The sequence below is a fragment of the Heterocephalus glaber genome, unplaced genomic scaffold (genome assembly GCF_053883595.1).
Source record: "Heterocephalus glaber isolate CG9 unplaced genomic scaffold, H.glaber_assembly_v1.0 deba00001606, whole genome shotgun sequence".
Classification (NCBI taxonomy): domain Eukaryota; kingdom Metazoa; phylum Chordata; class Mammalia; order Rodentia; family Bathyergidae; genus Heterocephalus; species Heterocephalus glaber.
The window spans coordinates 34,401,412-34,418,551 of NW_028258377.1; the positions used below are offsets into that span (position 1 = coordinate 34,401,412).

The window sequence follows — 17,140 nt, forward strand, 5'->3', positions numbered from 1 at the left end:
AGAAGCATCGTAGGAAAGAAATCCTATGGAAACAAGGCATTTGGGGTCCAGTGCTTGAGAGTTTTTGGAAGGGGTGAATTTAACGGCTTCTAGAGAGGCTATGAGAAGAAGCGAAGGACAACCAGCATCCTCTCAGCTTCTCTCTTTTCTCTGATGGCAGACACTGAGTGGAATGCAGAGGTGGCTTAAAAGAGTGCGCTAAAGAAACGAAGATAAATGACTTTAATTCAGTATATTAAGAAGAAAGGGATTTTTAAGACACTGACAAGAGACCAGACCTTATCAGAATATTGCTTGAAACCACACTTTTCACTCAGGTGCTAATATCACACAGGGGCAATATTGGTGGATCTCTCCACTGTACACCTAAGCGTGTGCTGGGGAGGATTTTCTGCTTCAGAATTCCCAGAATTCTTGGCCCTTTAGGGAAAGGTTTCATTCCTTTAGGAGGCCAATTTAAAAAATAATCATAGAACCATTTGAGTCCCTTATCAGCCATAAACATGAAGGAGCTTATTACATAGAAGAATTTCTTTTGACTTTTACAGTTGGAAGGTAAGTTTTGATGGAGAAATGGCACAGGGGAAGCTTCAGGATGTGAATTTTTGCCTGAAGAATGCACCTTAGTGTGGGGTCTGACTAAGTGGTGTCCAAACAGAGCAAGTATATGGAAGAAGATGGTGGTAGGAGGGCAAAGTCCACCACTATAGCTTTGACCCTGCCATACTCTGGGGCTAATGCCCCTGCAGCAGTGGGTGAGGTCGTAGGAGTTGGAATGGTTCAAGACAGAGTTCAGGGAGCAGACACCCCAGTGTGCTAAGGCCAGTTCTGCGAATATGAGGTTCCTGGCAAGTTAATCATCTTGTGATGCCTCATCTTCCAAGCATGAAGTACAGCTGAAAATGAAATAATCCCTAAGGTCTTTTTCAGCTTTAATACCAAGTACAGCTCTAGACGGTGTTGCTAAGTGAAGCTTGCTGTGCCTAAGTGGATGGCTTAGAGCTGAGAGGCTCTTGACTGGAGAGCAGGCATAACCCAAGCCATTGATCTCTCCCTCCACATTATCCCTTCATCTTACTTTAATTCTCTTGATGATCAAGAAAGCCTTTGCCCTCTCCTTATCCCATTTCTCCTTTTTGCACTATAAGGAGAGTAGGAAAGAAAGGTCAGCAAGAGGGCAGTGTTGTTGGCCCAGGATCCCAGCTGGAGGCAGGGTGGTAAAGAATTGGTTAAGGGAAAACTAGGCAAAGTCGAGATCCTAGACTACTAACTGCAGCAGAGACAACATTTTATCTAGAGGTGGCCTGAAGATTGGCCACAAAGTCTAAAGGAACCTGCTGGGTTGTTGTGGCTGAGATGGTTAGACTTTTAAGATGGTTCTTCATCTTCAATTGAGACTCAGGGTAGACTAATGGATATCTACTTTAACAGGAACTAGGCTGATGCTTTAAGGGTTATCTCATTTAATCCTTACAACAACTTTTCAAGGGAAACATTATTTTCAGTTTGCAGAGGAAAAACCAACTTAGGGAAGATAAATTACTTCCCTGTTCATACAGCTCAGCGGTGGTAAAGCTGCGATGCATGCCTGGCATGACCCTCAGGTCCAAGGCTGTACCATGACACTGTGCTACTATGTTATGAAGAAGTCCAGTGTCACTGTCCCTGTAGCTCACTCCATAACATGTAGCTCAGAGGACAGGGGCTGAGTGGCTGGGTCTAGATCTCACTGATCTCACTTGGGGCAAGTTAACCTCTGTGAGCGTTGCTTTTCTCATTCTAACAATGGAGGATTAGACTATTGCTCGCCTCATAGATTTGTTGTGGAATTAAATAAAATGTAATGTATGTAATGGGCTTATGGTCCTATGGCAAGGGGTTTGTAATTTTTAGCTATGATTCTGAAATTGTATGCAAATAATATGCAAATGAACCCTTGAATTGTACAGAGAGATGGGACCTTCTGCAAAACCCCAGCTGTTTTCAGGTGCCATTTGGGAAAGCTCTTAGTCGTGTCCACCATCACCAGAAAGCCATCTGGATATCTGGATGGTTCATAAGGAGCGTTCATACTATTTCACTATTTGTTGAGCACAGCTAACCTGGGGGGCAGGGAACAGGGATGTGTTGACCCCCTTTCCAGGTAAGTCTTGAGTTCCACAGCTATAAGTGGGACAAAAGTTTGCTTTTAAAATTCCCAAGCCCTGTATCATCTACTGTGTTATAAAGGATAAAAGTGGATACGTTGTTTGTTGTTGGTTTTTTTTGGTATGGAGATCGAACTTGGGTCCTTGGGCTTGCGCAGTAGGTGGCGAGACCATTGAGCTAAATCCCCGGCCCATAAATGGATACTCTTTAAAGAGAACTGGGTCCCGTTTCTTGGACCCTTCAGATGTATGGATGTGCACATGTGTAGGTAGACAGCTCTTTTAAAGAGGACAGGGAAGAGAAGGGACATTGGAGCCTTCTGATGCCAGATGGGAAGCATTTGAGCTAGGTTCTTTTCCTTTTCCCACTGGAATTCTTGGGTGTTTGGTTTCTGAATTTCAACTCAAATTGACTCCTCCATTCTAACTTGGACCCAGCTGGGTCTATCTGGACCAGGCCAAGTTCATTCCCCCCCCTCCCACTTTCCTCAGGAGCTGGTGTCCATTAAACCCTCTTGAGGATCAGTTCAAACACTCACTCTAGTGTGTTCCCGCCTAGAAGCTTATGGGGTATGGGCTGCAGCCAGTCTCCAGGGGCTAACTGTTGAGCACGAGGTGACAATAAATGCATTTTTATGTCTCATCTGGGCCTGCTTGGCCGCTGAGGTACCATGTGTTGCTTCCCACTCAGGACTGTTAGTCTGCTGGCCAAGGAAGAGCCGCTATGCGCCCTCTCGGCCATTCTGCGACGCTACAGTGGCCTCTCCTGGCCATCCCCGGAGCTACTGGCACTCTGGTCTTTACAGCTGTATCTACTGGGTGCTGGGCATGGTCCTAGACACCGTGGACACAACAGGGAGAATAATAAAGTCCTCGCTCTCAGAAGGTTTATATGTGTGTGTGTGTGGGGGGGAGAAAGTACACATATGTGTAAATATATGCTGGATGGTCAGAACTATGGAAAAAGTAGAGCAGAAATGAGGAATAAAAGGGGAGGGTAGCAATTTTCAAAAAGGTAGTCAGAAAAGCCTCACTTGATAGAAATGACTTACAAGGAGTGAGGGCAGAATGTCCAGGCAGAAAAAACGGCAAGGATAAAGGCTTCAGAGAGGGAGGGGCCTGGCCTGTTTAAGAAGCAACAAGACCAGCACAGTGTGTGAGGAGAGAGTGCAGAAGGGACAGATCCTGAACAGCAGTGGACCTCAAAGTGGGGTCCCCATTCCAGGAGCACCAGAGTCACTTGGGAACTTGTCGGAAAAGCACAGTATCAGGCAGGCCAGGCCCCATTCATTGAGACATGGAGATGGGGTCCAGCCATGTGTATTTTAACAAATGATTTAGGTGAGTCTGAGGACCACTAGCTAATGTGAGGCCTTGTGGGACTTGGCAGCAGGTCTGGCTTTTGTTATGCAATCAGAAGCCACTAGGAATTTTTGGGTCAGAGAGTGACATCACCTGACTGAAGGATACACACACTGCGTCTGGGTCCTACCTCCAGACACTCTGACTTAATTGGACTGAGATATGGCTGGGCCATGGGAATTTCCAAAACTCTCCAAGTAGTTCTAATGTGCAGCCAGAGGTGGGGCCACTCTGGATAGAGAACAGACTGAGGGGTTCAAGGGCAGAAGCAGGGGGCTTAGTCGGGAGGTGTCAGCTATAATTCAGGTAAGGAATGAAGGCAGCTTGACCCAGAGTGGCAGCAGCAACATGGTGAGAAGCAGTCATACACTGGATCTATTTTGAGGCTGAAATAGATTTGCAGCAGATTTGCGGGTGGACTGGATGCAAAGTGTAAGAGAAAGTGAAAATTCAGAAGGACTCCCAGGTGTTTAACCCGAGCAACTGGTGAGAGTGCAGTTCTCATTTACAGAGGTGAGAAGACTGTGGGAGGATCAGGCTTTACTGTGCAGGGGAACTGTGAGTTTGATTTTAAACATGTTAAGTTTGAGATATCTATTTGAGATTGAACTGGAGATGCTGAATGGGCTGTGTTCAGGAGAGATGTCAGGCTGGATGTATGAATTTATGAAGCCTCAGTGATAGATAGGTTTGAAGTCTTAAGGATAGATGAGATCAGTTAGGAAGGAAGTGAAGATGGAAAGAGAAGTCTGTGAGAAGCTCTGGGGCACTTCAGTGCAGGATGTAGGAAGAGAGCCAAGAGCAAGTGGTACCGAGGGACTCAAGAGAAAAAGCGTTTCCAGAAGGAGGGAGTGGTTAACCATCAAAAGCTGCTCCCTGGTCAGGAAAGACGAGGCCTGAGGATTGAGCACTGGATTTAGGAGCATGTAGGCCACAAGGGACCACAATGACAGAAAGATGTCAGAGATGTACAAAGCACCCTTTGTACAATGGGAGGAGAGGGATAGGAGACAGGGAGGACAAACAATTCTTTTGAAAAAATTTTAAATATGAGAGAATTAGTACATTTGTATCTTTGTTGGGAAAGATCTTTCAACACAGGGAAAAATGAGGAGATACTTCAATAAAAACAAACCTTTATTAAGAACATTGCTATGCTCCCGGCACTGCATTTAATGTGGCACATGAAGTATTCTCCTCACAGTTCTTCTTCTCCACAAGGCTATGAAGAAGTTCTGTTATTATCTTCACTTCAGAGATGAAGGAGCCTGAGTTCTGAGAAGTGAACTTACAATTCCTCAGACGCATAGCTAGTAAGACAGGACAGCAGAGGTTTCACCCGAATGCCTTCAGAGGCCCAGTAGTTAACTTCTGCTTTGTACATCCCAGTCCTTCAGGTTCCTGCATGTTCTTTTAAAATGTCTGAACCTGGTGTGGTGGTGCACGCCTATAATCTCATTACTCTGGGAGGCAGAGGCAAGAAGATTGAAAGTTTAAACCCAGGATGGGCAACTTAGTGTTTTTGCAAGGCCTGGTCTTAAAAATAAAAACTTAAGAAAAGGGGCTGGGGATGTAACCCAGTGTGAAGGGCCTGGGTCCAATCCTCAGTTCTGCAAAAATAAATTTCAGTTTTGATACTCAGCTACAAGGTATGGAATGACTGCAAACAGCACCAAAGAAATCAACAATTAAAAGTCATCGTGACTATCGTATTTTGTTACCAAGTCTTGCAGAATCTAGAAAAGCTCCCGTGGTTACCCCACTATGTACTGTGTCATCCCCAGCACAGTATGGCTGTTATGCAGCTGGAGTGCTCAGGTGCTGGCCTGACTGGGCTCATATGACCTACAGGGTGTAGTCACACGGATTCCACCAGACACCCTCGCTCGTTTCCTTTGTCATCAGCCCTACCTTTCTCTCACAGTCACTCTGCTCTCTGCATCAGACTGCAAGGGTTGGGTAGAAGTCACTGCTGCTGGAAACAAAAAGTATCTATAGTGGGTTCAATAGTGTCTCCCAGACTTTATGTTTACTTGGAACCTCAGTGTGTGCTTATTTAGGAACAGGCTCTTTGCAAGTGTCATTAGTTAAAATGAGGTCATGTTGGATTGGGGTGGGTCCTACTCCAATGACTGGTAACCTTTCTTATAAGAACAGAAAACAGAGACACGGACACACTCAGGAGGAGAATGCCATGTGGTGATGGAGGCAGAGACAAGAGTGGTGCAGCTAAGAAACACCAATGATTGCTGGCCACACCAGAAGCTAGGGAGAGGCAAGGAAGAATCCTTCCAAGGAAGCATGGCCTTGCACACCTTGATTTCATATGTCTAGCCTCCAGAATAGAGAATAAATTTTGATTGTATTAATTGGTAATTTGTTATGGTAGCCCAGGGAGACTGGTTAGGACTTGGCAGTGCATCTGTGAGGGATTCTGTGGAATCTGCCCCGTGTGTTGTGTGCACTGATTAGTGCTACATTGGACTGAGATCACCATTAAGGACACATTGAGAGGCACAGAATGATATACCCCAGAGGATCTTTGGAGATAATGTAGTCCACAATGTATTTTAAAGACATGGAGAGCAAAATCCAGGAAGAGCAAAGGGCTTTCTGAGGTCAGATGGCTACTTAATTGCTGGTCCCATATCTGTTTGGTTCACATTACAGCCTCTGAAACTTGGAATACTGTTTGGCCCCTAGAAAGTGTTCAATAAACATTTGTTGAATGGATGAATAAATGAATAGAATGCAAATGCCTGCTCTCCAGTTCAGATTCCTTTAAATAGTATGCTCATGGTTTGCAAAAATTAAAGCCAAAACTACCTTGTTTAAATTGGCAGTTACTTTTGTTCAGATGCTCAGATTAATGCTTACCAGCCTTGGATTAATTTTGTATTGTTGAGATGTCAAGGGTTTTTTGGGATTTGGACAGAGAAAATTTCTAATATGGACGTATAATGCTTTGTAGGTTTTCCTTTACCACCTAAATAGATTTTCCTGTTGCACTGGACATTCCTGTTAAATGACTAAACTTCCTAAAAACAGTGTCACCTAAAATTTACTAATATTATACCTACACATTGACTCTAGTTATATTTCCCTCAAGACCTGGAGATAAATTCTAGATTGGTTGTTCACATGTATAAAGAAACTAATAGACACCATTTATCAGGCAACTATGGTGCACCACTTTTCATTAATTTGTTACATTATCACCAATCTTCACATAAAGATTAATGATACCTTTCAAGATACTGATTGTTCCTCTCTTGTCCAATAAGGCAGCCAGTAGCTTTGGAGCGAGCTCCTTTTGGAGGTCTGAGAGCAGTGACATGCTGAGGGTTTGGTGAACATACAGAAAGATGTTATTCTGGGTTTTAAAACATCTAAGAATTTATCTTGCAGAGTACGTCTCTTAAATGTGCCAAAACATACGTTCAGAGGTGTATGTTATAGAAATACCTTTGCTTTTTGTCAAAGCAAGAGATTTAAACTATCTGAGCTGTCTATCAACAGGGGGTTATTAAAGGGTACATTTCATTAATAGAATGTCAGCTGCTAAAAAAGATGAGGCAGATCTATAGATAGCACTATGGAAAAATGTCCAAGATACAAGTTCTGAGTAGTATGGATCCATTTGTGTAAAATATATACAATTACGGGACTGGGGATTTAGCTCAGTGGTTCCGGTGCCTGCCTTGCAAGTGCAAGATCCTGAGTGTGATCCCCAGTACCAAAAAAAAAAAAATATATATATATATATATATATATATACACACACACACACACATGCACACACACACACACACAATTATACAGAATGTATATGAAGGGAGATGGGAAAGAAAGATGGCATAATATTTGTGTAAAATAAAGAATACAGGGAATATAAATACAGAAAGGAAAGGATAGATGGACAAAATCTGTGGAAGAATGTATAAAATATTCCTAATATATAAACTAGGAAGCTGGAGGTGGGAGGTAAAGAAATGATCGTTTCTTTTTTAACAAAAAAACCTTCTGTTAATATTTTAAAACACTGTGCATGTATCAAACTTATAATTTAAAACCCAGTTTTTTAAACTAATAAGAAAACAGAGTGTGTGACCTGTTATTAGCACCCTTAGAGTCTGTGAAGAGACCACAAAGAAACTATGCAAGCTTATTTCTCAGGAATTAAGAAAATTAATGCTCAGGAATTAAGAAAAAAAAGTTGGCTTTTAGCAGAATTTATACTGATAATGTAAGCTCAGGTTAATAATATGCTCAGAATAGACCAGAGATAGCAGCATTGCACATATTCAAATCTGTTAGAGGAAAGAGCACAAATGTTGGGCAGATGGATGGCTCAAGATGCTTCCCAAAATGTTATGAAATCTCAAAAGGATACAGAAAAATGTAACACGTGACATGAATTCTTAATTTATAAGGGGCCTCTTTTTTCCTAAAGGAAATATTCATTTTCAAATTCTTTCTCCCACATTAGTGGGATAATATGTGAACCATGAGCTATTAAGCTAGATAATCACAGAGTGATCCCAATGTTTAACAATGGTTTTCTGTGCCAGGCATTTTAGCCCTCACAATAACCTGATGAGGTAGGGTTTTCACAGATATGCAAACTGATAATCGAAGGAGTTAAGTAACTTGTTCAAGGTCATTGGTGAGTAGGTGGTGGGTGAAGCCTTCCTTTGAACTTCCTGCTTGCTAAGGTATGTGCATCTCAGCCTTCTAGAGAAGAGTGGATCCCTTAATCATCACCTTAGTCTATAGGTAGTGGCCAAGGCAACTCTGAAACTCAAGTCTTTTCCCAGTGTTTGTCTTTCCACCCCAACAAACTTCCTCTTAGATCCTGCATCAGATGAAGCTGAGCTGAACTAAACTGTGAATCTAAATGTATAATAATATAACAGGTCTCCAATAACGAGGGTTCTTTTTGGAACCTGTACTCCCCATACCTGAATATCTGCTTTTTGAGTTTTGTAATTGTTCCATTCTCGTGAGCAATACCTGTCAATTTCATTGTCTGTGAAAGGCAGAGTACTGTGTCACTGTCTACACCCAAAGTATAAGTGAAGGTACAGGCTTATTGGTTATTTTGTTTTGTTTTAACATGTTTTGAAGTGTAACACTGATCATATCACTCCCCTCTTTAAAACTATTTAATTTGTTCTCAGAATGAAGATAAATCCCTAGGATCAGCTTGCAGAGGGCTCTGCAATCTGGCCCTGACTCAGTAGCAGCACCAGAAGCCATCTTGGCTGCCACTTTTCATGGCCTTTGCATGTGCATTTCCATCTGCCAGAACATCTTCCCCTGACCAATTCCTTCATAGAAGCAAGCATAACGGCCATTTCTTTGGAGATGTCTTCCATGAGGAGCCCCAGGTAGGTATCTGAAACTCTTGTCACACTTGTACTTTCTTAATCAAGGTATGTCTTTACCAAAAGACTCCAGGAGGGTAGGGACTATATTGATCTTGTTTATCATCCCGAGTGTAATGTTTAGCAGCCAGCCTGTCATGTGCCAGGTGGCCTACAAATACTTGATTAACTAAATGGGAGAAGGGAGCAGCCTTTATAACGTACATAGAAGAGCTCAAAAAGCCTAACGCTTCTATACATGGATCATTTCAGAGCTTATCACTATTTCATGTGCAAATATAATTATATATTCTTATAATGATGTTCCCAGTTACTGACAAAAGGCTCTGTTCAGTGTGCCCCCCAGGAAGATGGAGCCGACATTCACTTGAAAACTATTTCCATTAAAATGTTCAAGCAAACAAAAACTCTTCTTAATTGGTACATTAACTATTTGAAAAAACAAATCACTTAGCAAAATATCTATTGATGCCAGAAAAATTGTTACTCTATTTTGATTTAATGTAATTTGGATTTACAAATTTTTAATTGCAAATGGGTCTATTTTATTTTTTCCCATCTTACTCAGTCTCCATGAAGTTCACAGGTTAAGAAAACAAATGATTTCTTTCTCTATTAGCTTGTCATTGCCACTTTCAAGTGGCTCCCTGCCCATAAAGTCCAATATTTTCCTCATAATAATTGGTAAAGCTTCAGCAATCCCATTTTTCTTATCCACTTCCTTGGCTCTAGAAGAACCAAGTGGTATACATATCACCTTCATCTACATGAGGTAAGGAGGTAAATTGAGACAAAGATGCTAAGTGATTTCTTTAAGCTCACACAACCAGTCTTAACCTACTCATCTTCATCAATGATGCAATGAATATTTAATGATTGGCAACTGGGTGCCAGGATCTGTTTTAATTGCTGGGAATATAATAAAAACTAAGATGGGATGGACTTTGTTTATAAAAACAGCTGATAGTCTAGCTGAGGGAAACAGACAATAAGAAAACAAAAAGACAGTGTCAAATAGTGACAAATGCTGTAAGGAAAATAAAAGACAAATGAGGAGGGAAGGATAGGGGAGGGGATGAAAAAAGAATTAAGATGTGTTATGTGCACGTAACAACTCCCCACGAGGACTGTGATTATTATGAACTGCAAACATGTACTAATAAAAATTTTAGGGCCAGGGATTTAGCTCAGTGGTTCCAGTGTCTGCCTCGCAAGCACAAGGTCCCAAGTTTGATCCCCGGTACCAAAAAAAAAAAAAAATTTTAAAAACGTAAAATATGATCAGTGAAATACAGAGTCACTTAACCTTAACCCAATCCAACCTTGGGGATAAGTACTTCAGTGTGCTCAGGGAGGCCTCTTCGAAATGGTCACAACTAAGGTCTGAATGCAGAAAAGAAGCCAGTGAAGAAAGAGCACATCTGGGGTAAGCTCATTCTAGGCAGAGGGAACAGCAGGATTAAAGTTTCTGAGGATGGATGAGACTCAATGTGTTATAGGAAGAGCAAAGAGGCCAGGGCAGCTGGGATGTCATGAGTGAGGTGGACAGTGATGGTAAGAGATGCACTCAGACACAAAGGGAAGAGTCAGGTCATGTACGGTCACGTAAGCCATAACAAGGGGTGTGGATTTCTTCTAATGAGGGTAAACACCGTGGACTAAAGCAGGTGACATGATGTGATTTACACTTTGGAAAGTTCATTCTGGTGGTCATGTGGAGAATGGGCAGCCAGGGGACAAAAATGGAAGCAGGGAGTTTAGTGGGGGCCATCAAATAGCACAGGTGAGAGATGATGGTGCTTGCACTAGGACGGTGTCAGTGGAGGCAGAGAATCCTGGGTGGATTGGATCTATGCTTTTTTGAAGTAAGACAGTAGGACTTGGTGACCTATTAGGGGTGGAAAGTAAGGGAAATATAGTCAAGAATGATTCTGGTTTTTGACTGCAGCAAATAAGTAGATGACAGAGCCATTTACTGAGAAGATGGTAGGGGGATAAACTGGTGTCTTCTTTTTTAGTCAGGGAAAGGACCAAAAATTCTGTTTTAGGCTTAGAGATGCCATTTAGAGATGCCTGGCAAATTGGAGCTGCCGAGTAGAGAGGTGTTAAATTCCCGAGTCTGGAAGGGAGCATTTGGAGGTGGAAATACACATTTGGAAGGCATCAGTGTGAAGATGGTATTTAAAACTTTGGAAGTGGGTGATGCCACTCTGGAAGTGGGTGCTGCAGAGAAGGGGTGGCCCTATCTCCCAAGCCCTCATTCTTACTTCCCACACTGACCAACAGACACAGTCATGGGCATATATCACACAATTTCACCCTTCCTGTTCCACTAACTGCAACAATATTTATTGTACTTTCCATATGAAAATACCCTAAGAAATAGAGGTTAGAAAAGCAGGTGACTAATAGATGAATGATACCATTCTCCAAAGTTGCTTGCTAACTGGTAAGCAGAGAGTAACTATAATATAAAGGGGAGAACACAGTAAAATATTTCCAAGGGAGTAGAGGGGATCTTCAACAGATAAACTCAGGAAAACAAGATGAGAGCAGTTCGTCAAGGGTCAAGAATGTAGAATTTTTCCTGCTTAGACAACAGGGCATCACTGAAGATTTCTGAGTTATATGATCCGATTACACCATTTTTCCCCCATCCATGGCTGTCGTCCTTGTGTCTAGCTCAAATCTCACCCAGTCCACACAGCATTGTCCATTCTCAGTCTTTATCTTTAAATCCTTCTGCCTTTATTATTTAGTGCTGATCCACTTAGCACTTAATGATACACTGTCTTTCAGATGGTTTATTATAGGAACATCTTTGGTTTTTTTTTTTTTTTAAACTGGTTTATTAATCCTTTCTAAGCAGAACTGTGACTTAAATCCATAGCCCCTGACCCGGGGCAAAGAACATAACAAGCCCTCAAACAATGTTCGTTGCTTGAGTATCACCTTTACAAGGAATTATTTTTCCATCTCCAATTAGATCAGGTTCCTCTGATCTAGAGTCCCATAAAACCATGTTCTTTAGCGTACACCTCAGTTCTTAACTGTACACCCTTGTTACAGTTTAGATATGGTGTCCCCCAAAAGCTTCGTGTTTTCAGAGGTTGGATTTTGGAGATGATTGAATCGTGGGGGTGCTGTACTCATCAATGGATTTGTTCACTGGTGCGTTCCTTGCTGACTTGCTGTTAGGAGGTGGGGCCTGATTAGAGACTGGTCACTGGGGACACGATGGGGGCGGGGCATATCTGCCTCCTGGGCCCCTCCCTTCTTTCTGTGCTTCCTGGTCACCACAAGGTGAGCAGATTTTCGTCAGCCATGCCCCGCTGCCATGCTGTTTCTGCCTGGGAACCAGCTGACTGTGGACTAAAAACTGAGCCAAAATAAACCTCTCCTTTAAGTTGCAGGTATCAAGTATTATGTCCCAGTGACAAGGAAAGTAAGAAAACCTTCGATGACTATGTGAATTGGATCTGTCTTCCTATAGGCTCTAAGTAACCAAAGAGCAGAGAGCATATCCGGTTTTACATGTGGCCGTGTCCCTAGTTTGTGTACAGAATTTGTTGAAAGTGACTTAATAGGAATGGCCTGAAGTGGTGGCAAACCTATGGCACGTGTGCCCCCCGTGCGTTGTTATCACTGAGACCTCTAAAAGGTTCGCCATCACTGGCCCTAAGGTATTCAGCACATCAAAGGGCTGTGAGTACAGTAGCTTCAGGAATGGTCTGTCTGCAGTTTCTCAGAGCAATGAAATTCACACCATAAAACTACACCACGGAGGAAGTTCCTTTGGATACACTTCCCTTCGCTTAGGGCCAAACTATTTCCTGGAGGGTGGCTCTTCTATCCAAAGGAGGCCCCTTGAAGGCTGATTTATCATCACTTGGGACACTGGAGTCTGCCCACACAGCAGAGCAAGAGGCAAAGCAGTGTTCCCAACTGTCAGGAAGAATAAGCATGACGGCAGCGAACATAGATCCTCTAGGCAGATGGAGTGACATATGTGTATTTACATATATGTATTCCTATCAGTAAGTTCCAGCAAAAACATGAAAACTCGAGAACATGCTTGGGACTTAAGGGGCTCTGAAAGTGTTTAATTCCTTAAGGAAAATTAGCACAGTGGTTTTTTAGCTATAGGTGACTTCAGGAAAAAAACTAAGAGTACTACTGAATGATCATATTTCCCCCCTTAAATATGTTAATCTCCTTCTCCAAATTAGGTACATTCAGCTTTTCCATTAAGAAATGCATTTCCCAGATCAGCCAAAAAAAAGTGCCCATATTTCTGGTCCCTGCATGCTTCTCTGTCTCCCTTCATCCTCCGAACGGGCCTGTTTCTTCTATTTCTCCATCAGGCCCACATCGCCAATGTCTGTCCCTTTGCCTGGAGTGCGGCTCCTCCTAATCTTTCATTTTCTGGATCATCAGTTGGGTCTCAGCACAATGCCCTCTTTGGAGAGGCTTTTGTGACCCCACATTAAAGATGCACCCTACGTCACTATCACCATGGAGTCTCTCACTCAGGGAAGAGCACTTAGCATATGGCAGGTGGTCAGTAAATACCCACTAGAGAATAATTAGGTTAAGATAAGCCAAATCCTGTATCTTGCCTGTCTGCTGTTTCAATCACACACACTGGAGACAGTAAAAGTGATGGCCTCAAGATTTACTGCTTCTGATTATTGCTTTGTCCATGTATACAACTGCCTTCAAGGAACATGGTGCAATTTGATCCACTACAGTACCGCCATTTGCTCCTGTAAGACAGTGAAGATGACCTTGCTGAACATTACCTGTGGTCTACCCCTTACACCCTTTCCTCCTTTTTTAATAAATGAAACACAAACTTTGGGATAATGTATCCATCCCAAAACACACATAGTCATCTCCTCAGGCTTTTTTACAGCTACAGCAAGTGGCCATATAACCTGCGTCTGGGTGTGGTTTCAGGTAAGCTATTGCTGTATTGATAAAAAAAGTTCAGACTCAGGCACTATTTACTTTTGTCCTTTGACCTTCTACCCTTCTCCCTGCCTGGAATGCAGACACAATGCTGGACATAAAAGAGCCGTCCTGTGTAGCAGGTACTGTCAGGTACTGTCTGCCCATGACTCCATGACTCCTGACATTCACCATTTCTACATGCACCACAGGCTTCCTAATGGAAAGCTCCTGTGACTCTGAGGATTTTCACTATCTACAAGATCATGCTTAGTCTTTATAAGGTGGGGTGGAAGTCCCAGGGAGTTAGTGACCCTTGGAATAGTGCTTAATAATAACATAATTTGAAGGGCTCCTTGCCCTTTAGGTGGGATAATTTTGAGGCAGAAGAGATCTCTAGTAGGATTGGACACTAGTTGCCCATATCAGTAATTCATTAATACATCTGGTATTGGCTATTTCTGGTCTCACTTTCCCACTTTCCTACCTTTCTGGGATCACCTCCAAATACATTATTTGCACATATATAACTGTCTTAGGAACTTTTTTCTAGGGGAAGTCAACCTAACAAATCATTTTTTAAAATTCATTAAATTTATTGGTACATTTTAGGTATGCAATATGACGTTCATCATTAGGAATTTGTACCTTTACATGATGTATCTTAGTTCTTATTTTTTCCTCATTCCCCTGCCCTCCCTTCAGCCCCTCCACCCCTCCCTATTTACAAAGCCTTTGTTTCTGTTTTTTCCTTTTCTCATATTTATTTCCTTTCCCTTCTCCTACCTCTCCAACGTCCCCTTCCCCTTTGGATCTTTACTTCCTATTTCACATTATCTAATATACATTTTTTTCATTAAGTTTATTGGTACATTTTAGATTTTGATTCTCATTTACACTTTCAGTTTCTCACACCAGAGAAAGTATCTGGTATTTACACGTGTGTCCTATTTATTTCACTTAAGAGTATCGCCTCAATGTGCATACATTTAGCTATAAATGTCTCTAGTTTATCGTTCTTTATGGCTGAGTAGTACTCCATTTTATAACCGTACCTTTATCCAGTTACCAGTTGATGGGCATTTGGGCTGTTCTCGTCTGAGACTCCCCATCTGTCCAGGGTGTGATGCAGGCCTGAGGAAAAAAATACACTAAGAGACAGAACTAAGACAGAAAGCAGGGTGTCAGGATGACCAATGCTGGTGCAAGTGACAAAGGCACTGGACAGTCTCAGGCACTGACTTTTATTGGCAATTAATTGGGGTAAAGGCGACGTGTAGTTTTTATGGAAATTAACGTAAACAAGGCTCAGAAAGAGTAAGACAAAGCATTTTTGAATTATGAACAGAATAGACAAAATGTATGGTTGTAATTATAATATTGTCTTTTTAGTCTGAAGGTTTTAGTTGTGGGAATGGAATTTGGGTGTGAGTTATTTTGACTTTGGCACACAGGCTTCGGCCAGACTCGCTCTACAAACAGGCCAACTGTGGGGTTGGCTCTTCACAGTCTGTTCTTGGCATAATCAACATTAGGGTCCTCTGCAGTTTCCAAGCTTTAGCTATTACAAACTGTGCCGCTATAAGCATGGGTGCGCATATATCGCTGTGGCGTGATTCTTTTAATTCTTTGGGGAAGATAACCAGCAGGGGAATAGCTGGGTCAAATGGGACCTCTAATCCCAGTTTTTTGAGTACCTCCATACTGATTTCCACAGTGGTTGCACCAGTCTGCACTCCCACCAGCAGTGGAGAAGGGAACCGAACAAATCTTGCCATCAGAAGAATCCTAAGAAGCTACATGCTAAGAACTAAGAAGTCTAGAAGATGCCAAGTCCTTAGTGCCAGTCCTTGAGGCCCTTACTCAGCCTTGGATTGCCTGTCTCTGGAATTCATGGTTGAAAAAATAAATTTGTGTTTGGGTAAGCCATCATCATGTCATCATGATCCTATGACACACACACAGAGCAATGTAATTCTGAGAGGCCTGGAGGATTTTTTAGTTGAGTATAAATGTAACCAATCATCAACTGGATACAAGCTTGCTAACACAGATGACACTGGCTGCATTACTAGTCCCTTACACTGCATGGCCATGTTACAGCCAACAGTGTTTTTTTACATGCCTAATCCTCCTGTTGATTCTATGAAGTAGGTATTATCAACTCGTTTCCAGAAACTCAGAGGGGCTAATTCACAGGTCCATGATTGCATGCCTAGTACTGGAATCAGGACTCTTTTAAGTCCAACAATCTTTTGCCACTGAAAGACAGGGACTAGATTTTCATTCTAAGGACTCTGTGGCATTTCTGTAATGAGTCACACCTCCCACCTGGTCCCTTTGTCTTTCTCCTAAAAACCTTGCGCTTTTCTATGCTTGCTTCCAGTCACCACTTTCCACGCCTATAAGACTGTACACTTGCTTCTACCAGAGCTCCCTTTCCTAGCTGCCAAAGATCAGAAACTTTATACACTGATTACAGCTCTCTCAAACATATACTAAATCCTCCTATCTCTAGGCCTTTGCTGAAGCTCTGGCCTTTGCCAGGAATGATTTACTTTGGAAGTGGAAATTGTAGTTTGGGCCCAAGTAGCACAATCTGTTTGTGCAGGCTTGTTGTAGGCAGGATAATCATCTCAGTATGGCTCACAGCAGCAAAAACATGCAGATGCTTAGTAAATACGTGTAACACTGAAGTGGAAAGCCATGGTGGAAGCCCAAGTCAAATTTAAATTTATTCCTGTTTAAAAATCATTAACATCAAATTCCATCATACATAAAAATGAAGTAAACCCTGTAAGATTTCAGACAGATGAAATATACTACATTGAACCTTTAACAAATTACATTCAAGTATGACTTTTTTTCCTAAAAAAAGGACCGTTATAATTCAGTTATTAAAATAGCGGTCATGTAAACATCATGTGAACCATATCAAATAATACTCAATATACTTTTGTGAAATATGTTAATGAGAACCTAGAAGTTTCTGTATAAAGCTGAGCGTTTTTAACATTTTTGCTTAGATGAGAAAAGACTGCATTCTCTTACTGGTGACTCAGGAAATACAACACACTTGAGTTATAATTGCTGGTGTGTGGAGACAAGACTAGCACCCATGATTAGCTGGGCTTGATACAATAAGCATGCAGTGCTCCTGTGCCACTCTGGGATCCACCAAAGTTTGATATAGGCTGAAACAACATGCAGGGTAGAAGAGCACTAGAACAAGGGGTTCACTGTGGCTGGGGGACTGGAGAAAGCACCAGGCAGTGCTCTGACTTCAAAACAGAT

At 42.1% G+C, this 17,140-nt stretch overlaps 1 protein-coding gene across 1 annotated transcript in view; it reads right to left on the minus strand.

Annotated features, from left to right (window-relative positions):
- The window catches only part of Galnt10 (polypeptide N-acetylgalactosaminyltransferase 10), a 325,204-nt gene extending 310,243 nt beyond the window's left edge, over positions 1 to 14,961 (minus strand). The window contains exon 1 of the mRNA XM_087194548.1: positions 14,902 to 14,961. The gene's annotated coding sequence lies outside the window, so the exon portion shown is untranslated. The remainder of the gene's footprint in view (positions 1 to 14,901) is intronic.
- Positions 14,962 to 17,140: the final 2,179 nt, after the last annotated feature.